Here is a 19190-nt window from a genome sequence, read left to right on the forward strand (position 1 = left end):
GACATTCCTGCCTTTTATTTGAATGTGAATAAACTAAAGTGTCCTTCAGCACTGAAACTTGATTTCTATAAAATAACCAGAAGTTCCCCTACCCCACCCATTGATTCCTCACTAAATAAAACAATTCTGACAACCATGAACTAGGATACAAAGATGCCAAGAATTTTGGCTCTTGATACTGCCCCCATATGGTTCGCTTTGACTGGAGAAGCAATGTGTAAATTATAACATCTTAGGGCACGTCAACTAGTGGCCAGTGTCTGGGGCCCAGGAACCATGACTGAGTTGAGACCTGAATCCTGGACCCGCAGTCTAACACAGAGGAGGTGTTCTGCATCTGCTGAAAGGATGCGAAGTTCAGAGACGAGTCTAGAATTAAGTGTAGACTGGGAACTGGGTCCCCAGGGAATATTCACAAAAAATGAGACTGTCAAGAAGGAAGTAGAACAGAAGCAGAGAGGGGGCTGCAGGTTGGGGGCAGACAAGGAGCTTATAAATCACCACTGCCTAGTGTAGCATGTGGTCAGAATGCAAAGCACAGCTCAAGGGAAAGGTGTGAACAAAATGCAGGCACAGAACAAGCAGCTCTGGGTTTTCCAGGGCTCCTACAAGTGCCAGGAACCATCGCTGTGGAGGTCAATGCTGGGCCTGTCCCTTTGGAGCCTTCTGACTATTTTCAGGAGAAAGGCTCATTCAGTCTCCCTTTCCAAAATAAGAGGCAGGATTCTGGTTCTAGAACTTTGTAAAACCTGGAACTCAACACTTCTGTTGCTATTTTTCTTATTTGTATGAATGTAAGAATTTAAATTTTAAAAAGTCAATTCAACAAAAAATATTAATATTATTGTAGTGTAAAGACAAGGTTAAAAATAATGAGGAAAAAGTTCTAATAAAGGAGGAAGCAGAATGGTTAAAAGTGAAAACCGACAAGGCATATTCACATAAAGAAATGAGGGAGGGTCCAGTGAATTTAGACACTATTAAATGACTGTTTATCTTGGTAAAAGAAGCTTCAATGGAACAAAGGGGACAAAAACCAGAATACAGTGGGTTATGAAGTCAGTAGACGAGGCAATGGAGGCTGCAAGGGGATGGATTGCCCCTTTAAGGAATGTGGTGGTGGAAGAAAACAGCTGCTGGGAGGTGGGGAGAAGAAAATGAGAGAAAGAAAAAATAGAGTGCGATGGTTGAGGAGGGGTATGGGGAGGTGACCTACACCAAAGTTTTGAAGAGGCAGGGGAAAGTCCAGGGTGGAAATGAACAGAAGGCAGGACACATCTTTCTCTGACTCTGGCAGACGGTGATACCTAATGGACCTACGTCTATAGCTATGCAGGAAAGATGACATGGACCACAAGAAAATATTGATAAGGCAGGGCATTTGGGCATTTCCTGAATAAGGAAACAAAGTTGGGAGGGGGCTGGAGAGGAAGAAGAGTCTAAAAGAGATGTCTAACAAAAGACAAAAGGGATCCGATAAGGAATGAATACTTAAGAGGACCCACAGGTGGCCCCCAAAAGCATAGGCTGCCAACACTACTATGTAATTTCCTCCAATAATAAGCAGTCCTGGAGGAAATGTCATTAAAGGGGATTTTCAGAGCAGAAGTGGCAGATCAAAAGAATCCTGATGCTAAAGATGCTGAGAACAGTTGCAGCAACTGAGCTTGAGATCCACACTTGGGTAGGCTTAAAAGAAGAAGAAGGAGAAGAAGAGGCCAGAGGGGATTTAAAGGAGAGAAAGAGGCTATGGCCAAATAAGCAAGTGTCCAGGGGTGAGTGTCAGAAGCCAGGAGGTTTTCACCAGAAAGTTAGTTTCAGAAGTGAAATAATTCATAGTGTCAACAAATAGTTACTGAGTGCCAATTACCAGGTAATGTACCAGTTAAACTAGTTCCTATTTCCACAGAGCTTAGTATCTTGGGAAGGCAGGCACTTTAAAATTTGTATATAGAAAGATACACGAACTGGGCATGGTGGCGCACGCTTGTAATCCCCGCGCTTGGGAGGCTGAGACAGGAGGATCGCACAGGTTCGAAGCCAGCCTCAGCTACTTAGTGAGGCTCTCAGCAACTTAGTGAGACCCTGTTTCCAAATAAAATATAAAAAAGGTCTGAGAGTATAGTCCGGAGGTAGAAAGCCTCTGGGCTCCATGCCCAGTACCACCAAAAAAAAAAAAAAAAGAAAAGAAAGAAAAAAGAAAGATACACAAATGCAATTGTGATAACATCCTTAAGAGGATGAACTTCTTAAGAAAAAAATAAGAGAAACCTAATGGAGACTGGGAAGTAGGTGTGTGGTTGAGGAAGCCAATCTGATAAAGTGACATTTCACCAGTATCCAAAGGAAGTACAGGGTTTAATCCAGACTAAAGTAGAATGAACAATTTGCAATGAGTCATTTCTAACTAAGGCTGGAAAAAGCTAGTAAATTTGAAAAAGCGGAAGGGGGTTCAAAGAGTGTGATTTTTTTTTACTCTTAACTCATTTAAAGAGCCAATTAGAACGCCATTCATTGTCTAAATTTTACGGAATATTTTAAAAAATCTTACAAAGCTAAATCATCTGGGAAAACAGTCTTCACTGTCCTTTCCCTTGAGCACTGGGGCTTCTGTAGCCAGAAGCGAGCTGAATCCTGGTTTCTGAGAAGGAGGTGGGGGGGTGAGGAAGGCCAGGTCAGGACAAATATGGGAAACGGTGGGCCTGGATTTTACTACATGTGTAGAAAGATTCTGAATAGCTTTTGGCAGTGATGATGACATAACCTAAATTTATGTTTGTAAACAACCAGTTGGGCTACTGTATGGATAATGGATTGGAGAAAGTGCAATGAGGAACCTGGCATGGTGGCTTAGACCTGTAATCCCCGTCTTTGGGGGGTTGAGAAAGGAGGGTCGCAGATCACAGGTTCAAGTACAGCCTCAATAAGTAACGAGACTCTCCAAAACCTAGTGAGACCCCTTCTAAAACAAGCAAAGAGCTGAGAGTGTAGCTCACAATAGAATGTCCCTGAACTCAATACTCAGAACCACTAAGTACAACGAGATCTTGGGAAGCGTGCAGAAGGGAAAATGACGACAGCGAGGAACAGGGTGACAGCCGTGAAGATGGACGCTCCGTGGGAAGCTGGGTTCCAGCACTGACGAGCGGTCGGCTCCCACCTCCTCCACAGGTGTCCGGACGCGGCGGACCCCACTGCCCAGACCCTCTCTTAAGGAACGCCAAGTTATTTTCATCCGGATCTGGCAGGACCCGGCCGACCCGCACCGCCTCGCAGAAGCTGACCCCCGGCGTGGGCGACGGGACCCCGACAGCGCCGGGCCCGCAGCCAGGTGCGCGCCGCGCGTCACTTCCGGTCGCAGGTGAGCCTGCCGGAAGCCGCGCGCCGGGCCGAGGACCGCTCCCGCCCGCGCCCCGCGCCCCATCGCCGCGGCTCGAGGCGGCCAGGAGCCCGAGGCTAAGGGAGACCTCCCGCCCGATATCCAGCGCGGCTGCCTCACACTCACCTCAGGGCCGCAGGGCTGCGCAGAGACGTAAACAGAGACGTTGGCGCCGCCGTAGAACGCCGCTCGCCGGCTGTCGCGCATGCGCCCTGCGCCCGCCGTAAGCCCGCCCCGCTGCGCGACCCGGTCGAGGGCGCATGCGCGGTGCTGCCGGGGGCGCCGGAGCCACTAACCAGGCCACGAGGTTTGGGCGACGCACGCAGCCCGGCCCTACTTCCCTGGGGCGGGTTGGGACCGTCACTCAGGCACTGGCCAGTTGGGTGGTTTGAAGCCAGCGCTTAACCTCTAGTTATAGATAGATATAGATATAGATGTATAGCCGGACTCTGTTAAAATAATAACAATAATAAAGACAAGGGTAGGTGTGACTCAGAAGTAGAATGCCCCTGGGTTCAATCCCTCCACACACACACACACACGATAGTGAAGTGGTTATAAAAAGTAAGAAATGTTTCTAAAAAGGATATACGCATGGACCGTTCAAACATAAATATACTTAGCCATAAATCCTAAAGAGAAAGTAAGCTTAAAAAAGTGTCTACCCCAACAGAGTGCGGCACTCACTACGCATAAACTGGGCTTTATCGCCTGTCACATCATCCAGCACATCTCTGAGCAGGAGAAGAATAAGGAGATGTCTTATCTCTGTTCTTCCCTCTGCCCTATACAGCACACCGGGATCGGGGCAATGTGCTATAGTGGACCTGCATAAATGTTTTGATTATATTAAGTCAGTGGGATTCTGAATCAGATAAGGATTTTAGTTTGGAGCATTTGAAGAAAAGATGTCCACAAGATGCTGAGGCAGGAGGATGGCAAGTTTGAGACCAGCCTCAGCACCTAAGTGAGACTTTGTCTCAGTGACAATGCACTGCTGTGTTCAATCCCAGAAAGGGGTTTAGAACAAAAGGAGGAGGAAACAGGACTTCCCCTGAGGAAAGAAGTTGGGTAGCTATACCAAACAGAACCTCCCAGCCCAAAGATGCTGGCACCAGAAGAGGACTGGGCATCAGGAAGTCATTTGGGAGGCAGGTGACTGAGAAAAAGGATCTTTGGGGCCTGGTTAGGGAGTGTGTCTTCCTCATTTTGAAGCCTGAAATCAGACAATAGGGAAAACAAATAGGAAATAAGACTGCTTAATAAGCCCATAATATAATAGTATTTCTGCCAATGGTCCCATTCTTCATCCACTCTGATCACCTGACATGAAGACATAACTTTTTTTTTTAAGAATGAATTCTAGTTATCTCTTGAGTGAAATATTGAGAGAGGCTGTAGCTCAGTGTTTGAGTGTGTGTTTAGCATGCAGGAGGCCCTAGATTTAATAACCCTCACTCCCCCACACACCCAAAAAACACAAAAATTCAAGCCAGGTATGGTGGCACATGCTTGTAATTCCAGTACTTGGGAGGCTGAGACATGAGGATCAAAAGTTTGAAGGCAGCCTCAACAACTTAGTGAGACACTGCCTCAAAAAGAAAAAATTAAAAAGAGACTGGGAGTGTCCCTCAGGTAGAATGCCCTTGGGTTCAATCTTCACTGCCAAGAAAAACAAAATGAGAATAGGCAGTTGGTGGGATATTAGTTTCAGTGCTTGAGAGTGAAAGCAGTTTTCCCTAAATACCCAGTGGCTCTCAACAGTTTTGAAGATGAGGTTCCTCTTTTAACTGGACCCTGTTTATAGAGTCCTCCTGGTGTAACAAACAAAAGAAATGAAATACCCAATTCAGGAAGTTAAGGAGAGTTCATGATTTTTATGAAAATTCAGGCTGGGCTTAGGAAAATAAGATGGTACCCTACGTACCTCTGGGGCTAGCAAAAGACCAGGAGCTGTGCCATCCGTGGTGGGCTAAATTGTGCCCTCCTCCCAACTCCTAAGTTAAAGTCCTAACCCCTGGTACCTTAGAATGTGACTGTATTTGGTTATCAAAGAGGAGATCAAGTAAAAAAGGTGATTAGAGTAGGTCCTAAGCTACTGTGACTGTTGGCCTTCTTGGAAGATATTTAAACACATGTCCATGCCCAGGGGGAAAGACCATGTGAGGACAGAGAGAGGACAGTCATCCAGAGGCCCAGGTGAGAGCTCTCCAAAGAAACTAATCCTGACAACAAGTTTATTCCAAACTTCCGACTGGGGCTATGAGAAGGAAGATTTCCATTGTTTCAGCCACCCAAGCTGTGACACTTTGTTATAGCAGCTCTAGCAAACAGGCCTGGAGGGGCAGTAGGGGCAGCGTGGAAGGGACAGCAGGACAGAGAGGACCCCTTGAAGTAAAAACATTGTCCTCAGGTTCCCCCGCCTGCCAGTGCCTCCCCCGTCAGAGCCAGCAGCAGGCAGGGCAGAGCTAGCAGCCTGTTGATGTCTGGCCATACAGGTCAGCCTGCAGGGCAGAGCGAGGTGTAGAAGGAGCCTGGAGTGTCAAACAAATAGTACCTCTCTCCTTGCACCATTATAATTACCCTTTTAGTTGTCTCTTTACTCTGGAACGACAGTCACTATTCAGTAAAGCTTTTGTGATTAATTTGTATTTGATTAATTAAAAGATCTACATACTTTTCTCTAAACCAAGTTTCCCCTGCCCTCTGTAGCCTGATAGTAATAAGGTGAGCATTGGCAGATCAGAGACCATGATTCCTGTGCCCACCTGAACGCTGAGGACCCCTCTCTTCGCTCACACTGCCAATCTCAGCTGGTGATCCTGGAGTTCAGTCCTGGGTACCTGCTCCGGCCTCCTCTCTGCCACCTGCTGCTCTCACATCCTCCTGAGAGCCCCATCTGGCCCCGATGCTCACCACTTAGTGTCAGACCATCACAAGGGGCAAAAAAGCCCTGCCAAATCCACACCCAATTGACTGATGGTGAGCAGCCCCTCACTCTGTCACCTTATTGCCTGATCGCTTGGGCCCCACAGCAAGTCTGCTGGTATCCCCAGTCATAGGTTGACAGGCAGCCCCAGCCTCACACCAGGACAGATCACAGCAACCTGGAACCTACCACCAGGCATCCTTCCACCCAGGTTCTGCCCTAGGCACACACATTCACACACACCCCACAACCCAGCCCTTCCCAGCACGTCCTCAGTCACATGCCAGTGGATCTGACACCCATTTAAGTCTCTGGAAAGGAAATCCTGTAGATTTAGAGACATGGCACAAGTACCTGTGTGGGTGAGTCATCATTCATTGTTCAGACTACTGGCTGAAAGCACAGGCAGGTGCCTCGTTTTCTTGCATGGAACTATCTAGACAGTCAAGGCAACTGCAGCCCCTCTTGAGAATTCTCCACCAAGCTGAAAAGAGCTAGTGACACAGAACCACAATGCCCAAAGCAGCTCATGAAGCAGTGTTCAAGGCGGAAAGGAAACAGCGTGCCAAGGACCAGAACATGCTAAGCCAGGAAAAAGTGCCTAGGAATTGATTCTTCTGTTTCTCTAAAACCCTTTCATAAGAAACCAGAATTTTTTTTTCTTCTTGGTACTAAGGATCAAACCCAGGAGCATTCTACTTCCAAGATACAACCCCAACCCTTTTTATTTTGAAACAAGGTCAGAAGAGGTAGAATATCCCTGGGTTCAAACCAGAGCACCAAAAAGAAAAAAAAAATTAATAAAGAAACTCCAATTCAGTCTGCTCAGTTCTCTTCTTCCTTTTCTCTCCCTAATTCTGGGAGCTCACCCCGTGCCTGGCCCTTGGAGAGTGGATGGATGGATGTCTGCGTCTTTGCTCTTCCCTGCAATTTGTCAGGCTGGTGATACGCCATGAGCCCTCCATAGTTTAGCTCAAATCCCAGTTCACCTTCAGGCTGTCTGAAGCCTTCTCCTTAGCACGGGCCTGGCTGTCTTGTAACTACCTGGGTCAAGGTCCATTTCTCCAACTGATTAGGGAGCAGAATCTCTGCTGGCCCCACAACTCCATCACCCGGGGTCACACAATGCCTTTCCCCAACCCTGTTCCTTCTCCCACAGCCCCAAGCAAAGCAAGCAGTCCCAGATCCACCCAAAAGTCTACAAAGTGGTGAATTCTCAGAAATTTGCCTCCTCCTGCCTGGCAGGAGCCCCTCCCTCCCCACAGCCCGCCTCCTTTCTATAAGGTCTGTGCTTAGAGACCCACAGATTCCTCATGGTACTTTTTAAGACTTTCTGCTCCATGCCAGCAAATTGTTAATCAGTTTGTGGCAGCATAAATAAAATTAGAGGGTTTAATTAAAACTAATGAATGAGTGAGCGGAGACCAGCCTGGCCGCTCTGCTCTCTGAGCCTCGCCTCAGAGCAGTAAATAACAAAAGTGTCATACGTCAAGTGATGTGTTTCAGCAGAAGTGTCAGGGCAGCAGAAATGAGGCCGCAGAGCGCTCTTCCTCCTGGGTGCAATTTGCAAGTTGGAGGAATCCCCGTTTTGGTGTTTCTGTGGAGCTAATTCTGCAGGAATGATTTCAGTTTCTGGCCGGTCTTAGTTCATTTTGTGCTGCTGTAAGAGAATACCATAGACAGGGTAATTTATAATGAACAGAAAGTCATTTCTCACTGTTTCAGAAGCTGGAAAAGCCAAAATCAATCAGGGGCTAGCATCTGGCAAGGGCTTCTGCGATGTCATGTCATGGTGCAAAGTGTTGAAAGGCAAAAGATGAGAGAGAGAGAAAGAGAAAGAGGTGTGTGTGTGTGTGTGTGTGTGTGTGTGTGTGTGTGTGTATGCAGAGAGAGAGAGCAAAGGGGAGGGAGGGAAGCCCATTTTCATAATAAATCCACTCCCACCATAACGACATTGGTTTGGGTACAGAAGACATTTGCCAGAAATGCAGTGACTATGCGAAGCGAAATCAGCAAGGATTTCTGCAGCTCTTTAAACCCACAGCCCCGGTGCCAGCACCTCTCCTGGTGCTATGGCTTTGGTGCCGTGCCCCTGTTGCTAGTCTGTACTATAGCTCATCACACAATAATTCTACGTACAGATTCAAGCACCTCACTATTCATTTCATCTTGAATGTATGCCTGCCCAAGCAGTAACTTGTGGAAATGAATATTCTTTTATCCCTTTTATTTTATCCAGCTAGGACATTATACTAATTTAAAAAATTGTATATGTGCATGGGGGATGGTTAAGAAATACAGGCTACAGTAGTGGGTGCATTGAGTAGATGAGTTTTAGAACCACTACTCATTTGAGCAGCTGGCCATGAAAATTGGCTTTCTATAGCATTAAAAGAACCTGCTAGTTCCTGTTCCTGGGCTGCTGAGATGTTTTGTAAAGTGTCAAGATGATCAAGATCTCTTTGACTATATAAAGCAGAGAGCAGAACTGAGACAAGTGTGTGAATATGTACTTTTGGCCCTGGCAGAGAAAAACCAACTGGTTCTGATGACTAGGTGTGTTTGTAAGCTTCACATGACTATAGTGAGATACTTGAGGAAACAAACCAGCTTTTTATTATTTATTTATTTATTTATTTATTTATTTGTTTATTTATTTATTTTGTGGGTCTGGGGATAAAACCCAGGGGTATTTGACCTCAGAGCTACACCCCCCTTCCCTGTTTTTTTTTTTATTCTTTATTTTGAAACAGGGTCTCACTGAGTTGCAGAGGGCCTCACTAAGTAGCTGAGGCTGTCCGTGAACGGCTATCCTCTGGTCTCAGCCTCCCGAATGCTGGGATTACAAGTGTGTACCACACACCCGGCTGAAAACTAACTTTTTTAAAGAGAAAGGGGTTATTTAGCTCACAGTCTGGGAGGCTGAGGTGCCTGAACTGGCTCAATTCTGGTGAGTAATGCATAGCAAATGGCAGTGACAGGAGTATATGTTAGAAAAGGAGTCTCATCCTGAGAGGAAATAGAGGGAGGGCAGGCGGGAGGGGGAGAAGGGAGGGAGGGAGAGAGGGAGAGAGGGAGAGAGGGAGGGAGGGAGGGGAGAGAGAGAGAGAGAGAGAGAGAGAGAGAGAGAGAGAGAGAGAGAATGAGAATGAATTAGACTAGAATCCCACAATTCCCTTTCATCATGATGTCCCTAATGACCTAAGGACCTCCCAGAAGATCCACTGTCTCCCAGTAGCATCACCCTGGGGACCAAAACTTTACATAAGAACCTTTGTGGGACACTCAAATTGTGTCCAAACCATATCAATAGACACCAAAAAAATAAAAAAGAGAGAGTATTCACTAGGTTGCTAACTGCATACAAAGTGCCCGGAGATGTGTTGATTTTGTCGGGGACAGATGCAGTGTAGGTCACCACTTGATTAGGTTGGCAAAGGCCCACATCCTTCAGACCCTCTGGTGTCCTACGAGCGAGCAGACGAGTCCTCTGGGGCTGTGGTCACCATCAGTCCTTCACTGTGCCCAGCTCTTACATGGTCCTGTCGGTCTCCTCCCAGGGATGGGCACTGCTTCTGGTTCACTGTCTTGAAGACAGTGGGAGTTAGTCCTTGGCCATTGCTAGCACCACCATCTTCACTTCATATGTCAGAGAGGCCACACCAGGATTCCCAGGCAGCTGCTCAGTGGGTCCATTCCAATAATACATTCAAGAACTGGGGGAATAGCCACAGAGTTGGCCTGGGGACCACAGGGCCCATCGTGAGGCCGGCCCAGGTCAAGAGAGCCCATGAATCCCCACTCTGGCTAGTGGGAACCACTGTGGTATATGAGTCCCCAGCAATTAGTGTCAACTCAGAGTCAGAGTCTGGTAATCTTGGAAAGGTCTTGGAGTTTCCTTCTCTCAAATGCAGTCCCTCTCAGAGCCAGCCAGAAGTGCTTGGAGAAGGCTTGGAGAAAGACTCACAGTATATACTAGTGGCAGTGACACAGGGTCCTTCCTGAGCCTCACCAAGTTGCTGAGGCTGCTCTCTAACCTGCAATCCTCCTGTCTCAGCCTCCCAAGTACTGCGATTACTGGTGCGTACCACAAGGCTTGGCTAGTGGGTGGTTCTTGAGGAGTGTGGGAATTGCCCTGCAAGGCTTCTACCTCAGGTGAGGTTATCACAGGATTTGGGGGCAATGGAAAGCTAATAGTTTCAGAAACTGGAGGGTAGGTTTCTCATACGTAATGGCACCTCAGCATATCGTGGAGGTGCAAGACTGTCATTTTCTTCAGGATCTAATCAGAATTTCCCATTTTAGGTTTCAGAATCCTATTCTTTTTTTTTTTTTTTTTTTTTTTTTTGCGGGTCTGGGGATGGAACCCAGGGCCATTCTACCTCCGAGCTACAACCTCACTCCTATTTTTTTGTGTGTGGGTCTGGGGATGAAACCCAGGGGCATTCGACCTCTGAGCTACACCCCCTGCCCTATTTTTTATTCTTTATTTTGAAACAGGGTCTCATTAAGTTGCAGAGGGCCTCACTAAATAGCTGAGTCTGTCCTCGAACCACGATCCTTTGGTCTCAGCCTCCCAAATGCCATTTTTTTAAATTTTCATTTGGAATAGGGTCTCACTGAGTTGCAAAGGACCTCACTAAGTAGCTGAGGCTGGCTGCAAACCATGATCCTCCTGACTCAGCATCCCAAATGCTGGTCTTACAAGGACACACCACCACACCCAGCTTCTTTTCTCTTTTTTTAAACAAGAGGTTTATTTAAACAAGATGCTTGACTTGAAGGAATAACTACCTAGAATTGTGGGGCGGGGGTGAGGGTGGAACCCAGGGGATTTTCTACCTCTGGGCTACACTCCCAGAACTATTTTATACTTTTTGGAAACAGGGTCTCATTAAGTTGCTGAGAGCCTCACTAAGTAGCTGAGACTGGCTTCGAACCTGTGTGATCCTCCTGTCTCAGCCTCAAGGGAACAGAGGTGTGTGCCTATTTTCTCTTTTAAGTGCTTAAAAAGAAAATTTGTCTTCCACCAGGGTGCTTGTAGTCGTGATCACTACAGGAAGACAGCGCAGAGGCCTGCGGGGCTGGAGAGCTTGTTCTGCTGATGCTTTGACACTGCCCACCATGGATGACAGAGTGATTAAATGTGGTACTACTGATGCAATGGGTCACTGGCATCTTTCCCATAGACAAGCAGCTCAGAACTGTGCCCCAGCCCCAAAGCCTGACCAAACCTATCCCGATTCCTGTCTCTGTAGTCTCTTTCCTCAGAAGACACCTGGTGTCAATTCTGTATCTCTCAAGATCCTAACCCAGCATCATTTTATCAAGAAAATTTTAACATAGTTATTATTATTTTTGTGTATGGTACTAGGGGTTGAAGCCAGGAACTTTCTACCATTGAGCTACACCCCCAGCTCGATTTATTTTTCATTTTGAAACAAAGCCTCCCTAAGTTTCTTAACACTGGCCTCGAACCTGCAATTCTCCTGTGTCAGCCTCCCAAGTACTGAGATTACAGGTGTACACAACCACATCTAGCTTCTAAGCACTTGTTATGGATGCACCCCATTCTGAGTATCAAAATCTGTCTTTTTTTTTTCCCCCAGTACTGGGGATTGAAGTCAGCGGCCTTCTACCTCCAAGCTATGCCCCCAGCCCTATTTTTTATTCTTTATTTTGAAACAGGATCTCACTAAATTGCAGAGGGCCTCACTAAGTAGCTGAGGCTGGCTTTGAACCTGTGATCCTCCTGTCTCAGCCTAAGTACTGGAATTACAAGCGTGTGCCACCATGCCCAGCTCTTCTTGGGTTTCTTTTGCTATAAAATAAAGTGCCACAAATTTAGCTGCGAACACAACAACCACTTGTTAGTCTACAGTTCTGTAGACCCCAAGTCCCACACCTGTCCACAGCATGACTAGACTCTATGCTCGGGGTCTCACAGAGTTCAGATCAAGGTGTCAGCCAAGGCTGAGTTCTCACAGGGAGCCCAGGGCACCTTCCCCAGGGTGCCTAAGTGTGGCAGAGTATAGCTCCTCGCAGCTGCACTGAGGCTGCCGTTGCTTTGCTGACTATCCCTCAAGGACACCTGGATTCCTTGTCACAGCCCCCTGTATCCTTATACCAGCCACTGAGAATCTCCCTCATGTCAAATTCATTCCTCATTTCAAATCTCTTTCATCAAGAGCCCCATCCCCTGTAAGGACTCACCTGGTTAGATCTGGCCCACTGTGAATAAAGTCCCTATCTTAAGGTTAACTTATCTGAGGTCTTAATTACATCTACAGAACCCTTTTGCCATACAATTTAATTATGGGAAGGAATGATATCATATTCATAGTCTCTGTCTGTACCTAAAAGGAGAGGATGGCAAGGCAGGTCACCGGGGATCATCTTAGAATTTAACCTCCCACATTGATAGAATTGTTGTAAAGACTGAATAATATCCAGATGCTCCTTGGCTTAAAGTGTGTGTGTGTGTGTGTGTGTGTGTGTGTGTGTGTGTGTGTGTTCCAGTAAGGCTATGTTTAACCTATTGAACGCCTTAAGGATTCCTTCCTCCCGTGATCGTGTGACCAATGTGAGCTCCAGCTCACCGACATTGCCCAGCAGAAAGTGTCACACTGAGCCGGACATGGTGGCCCAAGCTTGTAATCCTAGCATTCGGGAGGAAAAGACCATAGGATTGTGGTTCAGAACAGCCTCAGCTACTTAGCAAGGCCCTCCACAACTCAGTGAGACCCGGTATCGTACCGCAAAAGAAAAAAAAAGTGTCATAACTGAATATCACTAGTTAGGAAAACGTCAAAAATTTAAAATCCACGTACGATTTCTGCTATCGCTTTTGCACCACTGTGAAGTTTGAAAATTGCAAGTCGAACTATTGCTAATCAGGGAGCATCTATCTGCACTTAAAGCTCACAAGACAATGGTTGGCAGATCGGCGCAGAGCTGTTGTCAAACGCTGGCTATTGTTGTCGTCTTTATTAAATAGAACCAGAGGAACTCCAGGCCACAAAACCAGACCGCCCCCTTCCTGCTCCCTGAAAGCCAGGGCACAGGCTGGGATCCACAGGTGGCAGTGCGCGTCTGACTCCGCCCCCTCTGAAGAAGCTCCTCCTCCTGGGCGTGGCCCCCTCCTTAGACCCACTTTATGGTTTGGTCCCTTATACCTCTTTGTAACCCGCTATTTTCATCTAGGACTGTCTTGTTCACCAGAATAACGATTAGAGCGTCCCATGGCAATTTTTTTCCCCAAAAGTTACGCTGTTTCACATTTCCCACAGAGAACTATGACATTTGATTTGTCGCCAGCTGTTCTAGCCTAGGAGTGCACACGGAAGCGACACTGGTAGCCCGCAGGGGTCAGGGCGCAGAGATCAATAAATGTCTCAGGGAAAATCCCAACAGAACAAAACAATATTCTGGAAAAGTACGTGCATCCTTCTCAAACAATTAACAACACTCTGGGCTCCTGGCTTTAATTTATAAATTTTAAACCTACCGGGCACTGTGGTTCATGCCTATAAGCCCAATACTTGGCAGCTGAGACGGGAGGATCACAGGTTCAAGGCCAGCCTCAGCAACTTAGCAAGCCCCTGTTTCAAAATTAAAAACAAACAAACAGGCTGGCGGTATAGCTAGGAGATAGAATGCCCCTGAATTCAACCCCCAGTACCAAAATAAATAATAAATGAAAATAATGTGTGTGTGTGTGTGTGTGTGTGTGTGTGTGTGTGTGTGTGTGTGTGTGGTACAGGGGATTGAACCCAGGGGCATTCTACCTCTGAGCAAATACAGCCTTATCTTATTTTTATTTTGAAACAGAGTCTCTCAAGGTAAAGTAAATCTCACTATTTACTAAGTCTGTCTTCTAACCTTCTATCCTCCTGTCTGAGCCTCCCAAGTACTGGGATTGCAAGTGTGCACCACCAGGCTGGGCTAAAAATAACAATTTTAAATCCTGATTGAGAACAAGGGCTGTCAATCCAAGCCAGCGAGGTATAAGTTGTTTTCTGTCTGATGAAGAAATGGAAGCTTTTGGTCCAACTGAGAAAATGCCAGACTCAGCAAGTTTCCAATGCGGAAGCAATTTGGAAATGACTTGGAGATCAATCCCTGGCCCAAAAGGTCTAAACAAACCCAGCGCAGAGCTTTTCACACCAATGATTAGAAATGAAAGCGAAGACTGAATCAAAGCAGAGGTGTGCTGTGCGGCACAGCAGCCCCGGGTGCTATTCCAGGGAAATTAATGCGAGGGCCAAAGAGATGGAGTCGGCAATAAGGAATGCTCTGGAGGCCTGCTGATGGTTTTGTTCCTAATGTAGCAGAAATGAATGCTCCCAGGAAGTCAGCGGGGAGAAAAGAGACGTGTGCGTAAGTGAGATTAATCAGCAAAGCTAAAACCAACCTAATGAGTCATCTTTGACATGAGAAAACTAGAAAAATACAAGGCTATGGCCTAGTGGGTCTGTGTACACTCAGAATGTCACAGGAGAAGGGCTGATTCCATGAAAAGTTTTCAGTCAGGGAGAGATGGGCACGAAACTCAGGATGGGAGGGGTCCTTGGCTTCCATGATGGAAAAGAATTTAAAAAGACTTTAAAATTAAATTTTAAAAAAAATTAAAAGAATTTTAAAATTTAAAAGAATTAAAAGGATTTAAGCCCTTGTCAATCAGAGACACAGAGGTTTATTTAGGAAAGCAAGAGACGCACATGAGAGCTGGGTATGGTGGTGCCCACCTGCCATCCTGTACTTGGGAACTGAGACAGGAGGATTGCAGGTTTGAGGTCAGCCTTGGCAACTTAGTGAGGCTCTCAGCAACTTAGTGAGACCCAGTTTCCAAATAAAGTATAAAATAGGTCTGGGAGTATAGCCCGGAGGTAGAAAAGCCCCTGGGTTCCACCCCCAGTACTACCAAAAAAAAAAAAAAAAAAAGAAAGAAAGAAATATGGCTGAGAGTATAGCTTAGAGGTCCAATGCTCCTGGGTTTAATCCACAGTGTGTGTGTGTGTGTGTGTGTGTGTGTGTGTATTAAGAAGTGTGTGTATATATGTGTGTGTGTGTGTGTGTATTAAGAAGTGTGTGTGTATATGTGTGTGTGTGTGTGTGTGTGTGTGTGTGTGTAAAGAAATACACACTCAGTGGTGAAGGCAGGCCATTTCAAAAGTGAGAGAGGCCTTCCAGTGTGCAGGGCTCTTCTTCTTGGGGGACTTTCATGAGGGGTGGGCAGGAGGAAGTGTGTGAGGAAGACATCAGTCCCATAGTTACAAGATGATTCAGGGAGTTATGGGCATCGTCCAGGTCCTGATGGCGCCTTTGCTGCTTTATGGGCAAGTTTCTGTTTTGTTTAAACTGTTCGAGGGGGGCAGCTAGACCCAAGTGTAGACTATTCACAGGTGAGATGCTCACAGTGCCCAGAGATTGCTCTTTTGTGTGACCTCAGTATTCAGATCAATAGACTCCTCTCTGAGGATAGTCAGCCATACTTGGTGCAAAGCACAGACTTTGAGATTTCTCAGAAACTTTTGGGACTAACAGGCCTGGCTGAAGAGGAAGGGTGCTGGGAAACTTTGCTGCAGGCTTCCACATTAAAGTTGCATTTTCCTTGTTCTTCCTCTATGTCTCCTTTCTACCTATTTTTTTTTTATTTCTTCTATCCTACCTCAAGAAGAAGTCAAAATAGGGACCCTTATTTGTTTTGTTTTTAAAACAGGGTCATGCTAAGTTGCTAAGGGCCTCACTAAATTTCTGAGGTTGGCTTCAAACCTAAGATCCTCCCATCTCAGCTTCCCAAACACTGGGATTACAGCATATACCACCACACCCGGCTGGTTATTACTATTAAAAGGCCTATTATTGTCTTCTTCCAGGACCATCTGTTCTCATGAGGCTTCTCTGGGTCATTATTCAAAACAACCAGTGACTTCCATGAAAGAAACAGCACTATTTCCCTGGTGAAGGCCAGTAGACATTATAGTGGTCATCAGACAAGAAACTTCTAAGAAGAATGAACCCAGAGGGATCCAATGGGAGGTAGAAAAGAGGAATAAAAGGCTTGTAGACATTATGTCCAACAATCAGAATTTTCACCAAGGATGCAGAGAACAGGTTTTGCTAAAGAAAGAGTGGATGATTGCCCTAAACCTCATTAGGCCACTAGACTCAAACCCCGAGTTAGACCCCGGCTGCACTCTGAATGTTAAATAGGCAGGTCAGCACAGAGCTGAGGGATTCTCAGCCATTAATGAGAAAGGGCACAGGATGAAACCGTTATTTCAAAAATGTAAAGCCACCCAGTCATTTCCAAAGATCTCCATTGCTTCTCTGTGTCTTTAACCAGCCATAACAAAAACTTCACAACTGTAGCTGGGAGTGATGGTGCACACTTGTGATCCCCGGATGTGTGAGGCAGAGACGGGAGGACAGCCTCAGCAAATTAGCGCCCCTATTTAAAAAAGAATTAAGGGAGCCGGGTGTGGTGGTGCACGCTTGTAATCCCAGCATTTGGGAGGCTGAGACAGGAGGATCGCAGTTTGTGGACAGCCTCAGCTACTTAGTGAGGCCCTTTGCAACTCAGTGAAACCCTGTTTCAAATAAAGAATAAAAAATAGGGCAGGGAATGTAGCTCAGAGGTAGAATACCCCTGGGTTCCATCCCCAGTACCACAAAATAAATAAATAAAATAAATAGCATTAAGGAAGCTGGGTATGGTGGTGCATTCTTGTAATCCCAGCATTTGGGAGGCTGAGACAGGAGGATAGCAGTTCATGGATAGCCTCAGCTATGTAGTAAGGCCCTCTGCAATTCAGTGAGATCCTGTTTCAAAATAAAGAATAAAAATAGAGCTGGGGGTGTAGCTCCGAAGTAGAATGCACCTGGGTTCCATTCCCAGTACCGCAAAATAAAATAAAATAAAATAATAAAAAAATTAAGGGCTGAGAGGGTAGTGATAGAGCATGCCCTGGATTCCATCCCCATGACCACACACATGCGCACACACCAAAAAAACAAGAAAATCTTCACAACCATGAACTTCAGGCATGTGACTTTGGGTGTGTGTGTGTGTGTGTGTGTGTGTGTGTGTGTGTGAGAGAGAGAGAGAGAGAGAGAACCCACATGCACAAAAGAGAGCGGTAGAAACCAATCATTAAATCTGAGAATAAGTTAAACTTTTGAAGATTAGCCCTCTCTGTGACACAGAGCTGTTATCATAGCTTTTTCTTCTTTAGTATCTTTCCCTTCTCTCATTCTTCCCCCACACCTTCTCCTTTTTCCCTTTTCTTTTCTTTTTGGCATTGAGAATTGAACCCAGGGACATTTTACCTTCAAGCTACAACTCCAGCCTCATTTTATATTTTATATTTTATTTTTAAACACAGCCTTGCTAAGTTGCTGAGGGTCTTGCTAAATTCTTGAGACTGGCTTTGAAACTTTGATCCTCCTATCTCAGCCTCCAGAGTAGTATTGGGCTTATAGGCACTCTTCACCATCTCTGTCTTTTGCCTCTCTCTCTCTCTCTCTCTCTCTCTCTCTCTCTCTCTCTCTCTCTCTCTCTCTCTCTCTCTCTCTCTCTCTCTCTTTCTCTCTCTCTCTTTCTCTCTCTCTCTTTCTCTCTCTCTCTTTCTCTCTCTCTCTTTCTCTCTCTCTCTCTCTCTTTCTCTCTCTCTCTCTCTTTCTCTCTCTCTCTTTCTCTCTCTCTTTCTCTCTCTCTCTCTCTCTCTCTCTCTCTCTCTCTCTCTCTCTCTCTCTCTCTGTATTACTACAGAGTGAACCCAGGGACACTCTACTCTGAACTACACCCCAGCCAGATTTTTTTTTATGTTGAAACAGGGTGTACATTGCTGAGGCTGTCCTCCAACCTGTGATCCTCCTGTCTCAGCCTCCCAAGTACTGGGATTACAAGCATATACCACCATGTCCTGTTCATCTCACCTCCTTAAAAGGACTAAAGCCTAACAATAATAACTGTAGCTGGGACCTCATGCCTGCTGATGCTGCCCTGACCACACAGGGAGCTGCCCTGTCTGAACTTCACCCAGACCCAACCCTGTGGCAGCCCAGTTCCCTTGTCTTGCTTCTTCAGAAACCACCACAGAGCTGCCCTCCAGTTCTCGAGCCATCCGGCTCTCAGCCTCTCCTCAGCATTTCCTCAGTCATTTCTTTGGGCTCTGGTCTCCAGCCCAGAGGGAAGAGTTTCTCCTGGTTGTCCAATCCGTCACTAACCTAGACACCAACACATCACACACCCACTGCCTTCCAGTGAGCATCGGCCATTGCCTGCTCCCTCCTAGAGCTAATGCTTGCTGGTACCCAGGGGCATTCTACCTCTGAGCTATAGCCCCCAGCCCTGTTTTTTTCTTTTTCTTTTTCTTTTTCTTTTTTCTTTTTTTTTTTTTTTTTTTTTTTTGCAGTACTGGGGATGGAACCCAGAGATATTCTACCTCCAAGTTATACTCTCAGCCCTATTTTTTTTTTTTTTTTTTGTGTGTGTGTGTGTGTGTGTGTGTGTCACTGGGGATGAAAGCCAGGGGCTTTCTACCTCTGGGCTATACTCCCAGACCTATTACCTATTTTATACTTTATTTGGAAACAGAGTCTCACTAAGTTGCTGAGAGCCTCACTAAGTACCTGAGGCTGGCTTTGAACCTGTGCGATCTTCCTGTCTCAGTCTCCCAAGTGCAGGGATTACAAGCGTGTGCCACCACGCCTGGCTTTTAATTCTTTATTTTGAAACAGGGTCTCACTGAGTTGCAAAGGGCCTCACTAAGTGGTAGCTGAAGCTATCCACGAACCGCTATCCTCCTGTCTCAGCCTCCCAAATGCTGGAATTACAAGTGTACGCCACCACGCTGGACTTTTCTTTATTTCTTGAAA

Source organism: Muscardinus avellanarius (assembly GCF_963383645.1).
Source record: "Muscardinus avellanarius genome assembly, chromosome: 4".
NCBI classification, from domain to species: domain Eukaryota; kingdom Metazoa; phylum Chordata; class Mammalia; order Rodentia; family Gliridae; genus Muscardinus; species Muscardinus avellanarius.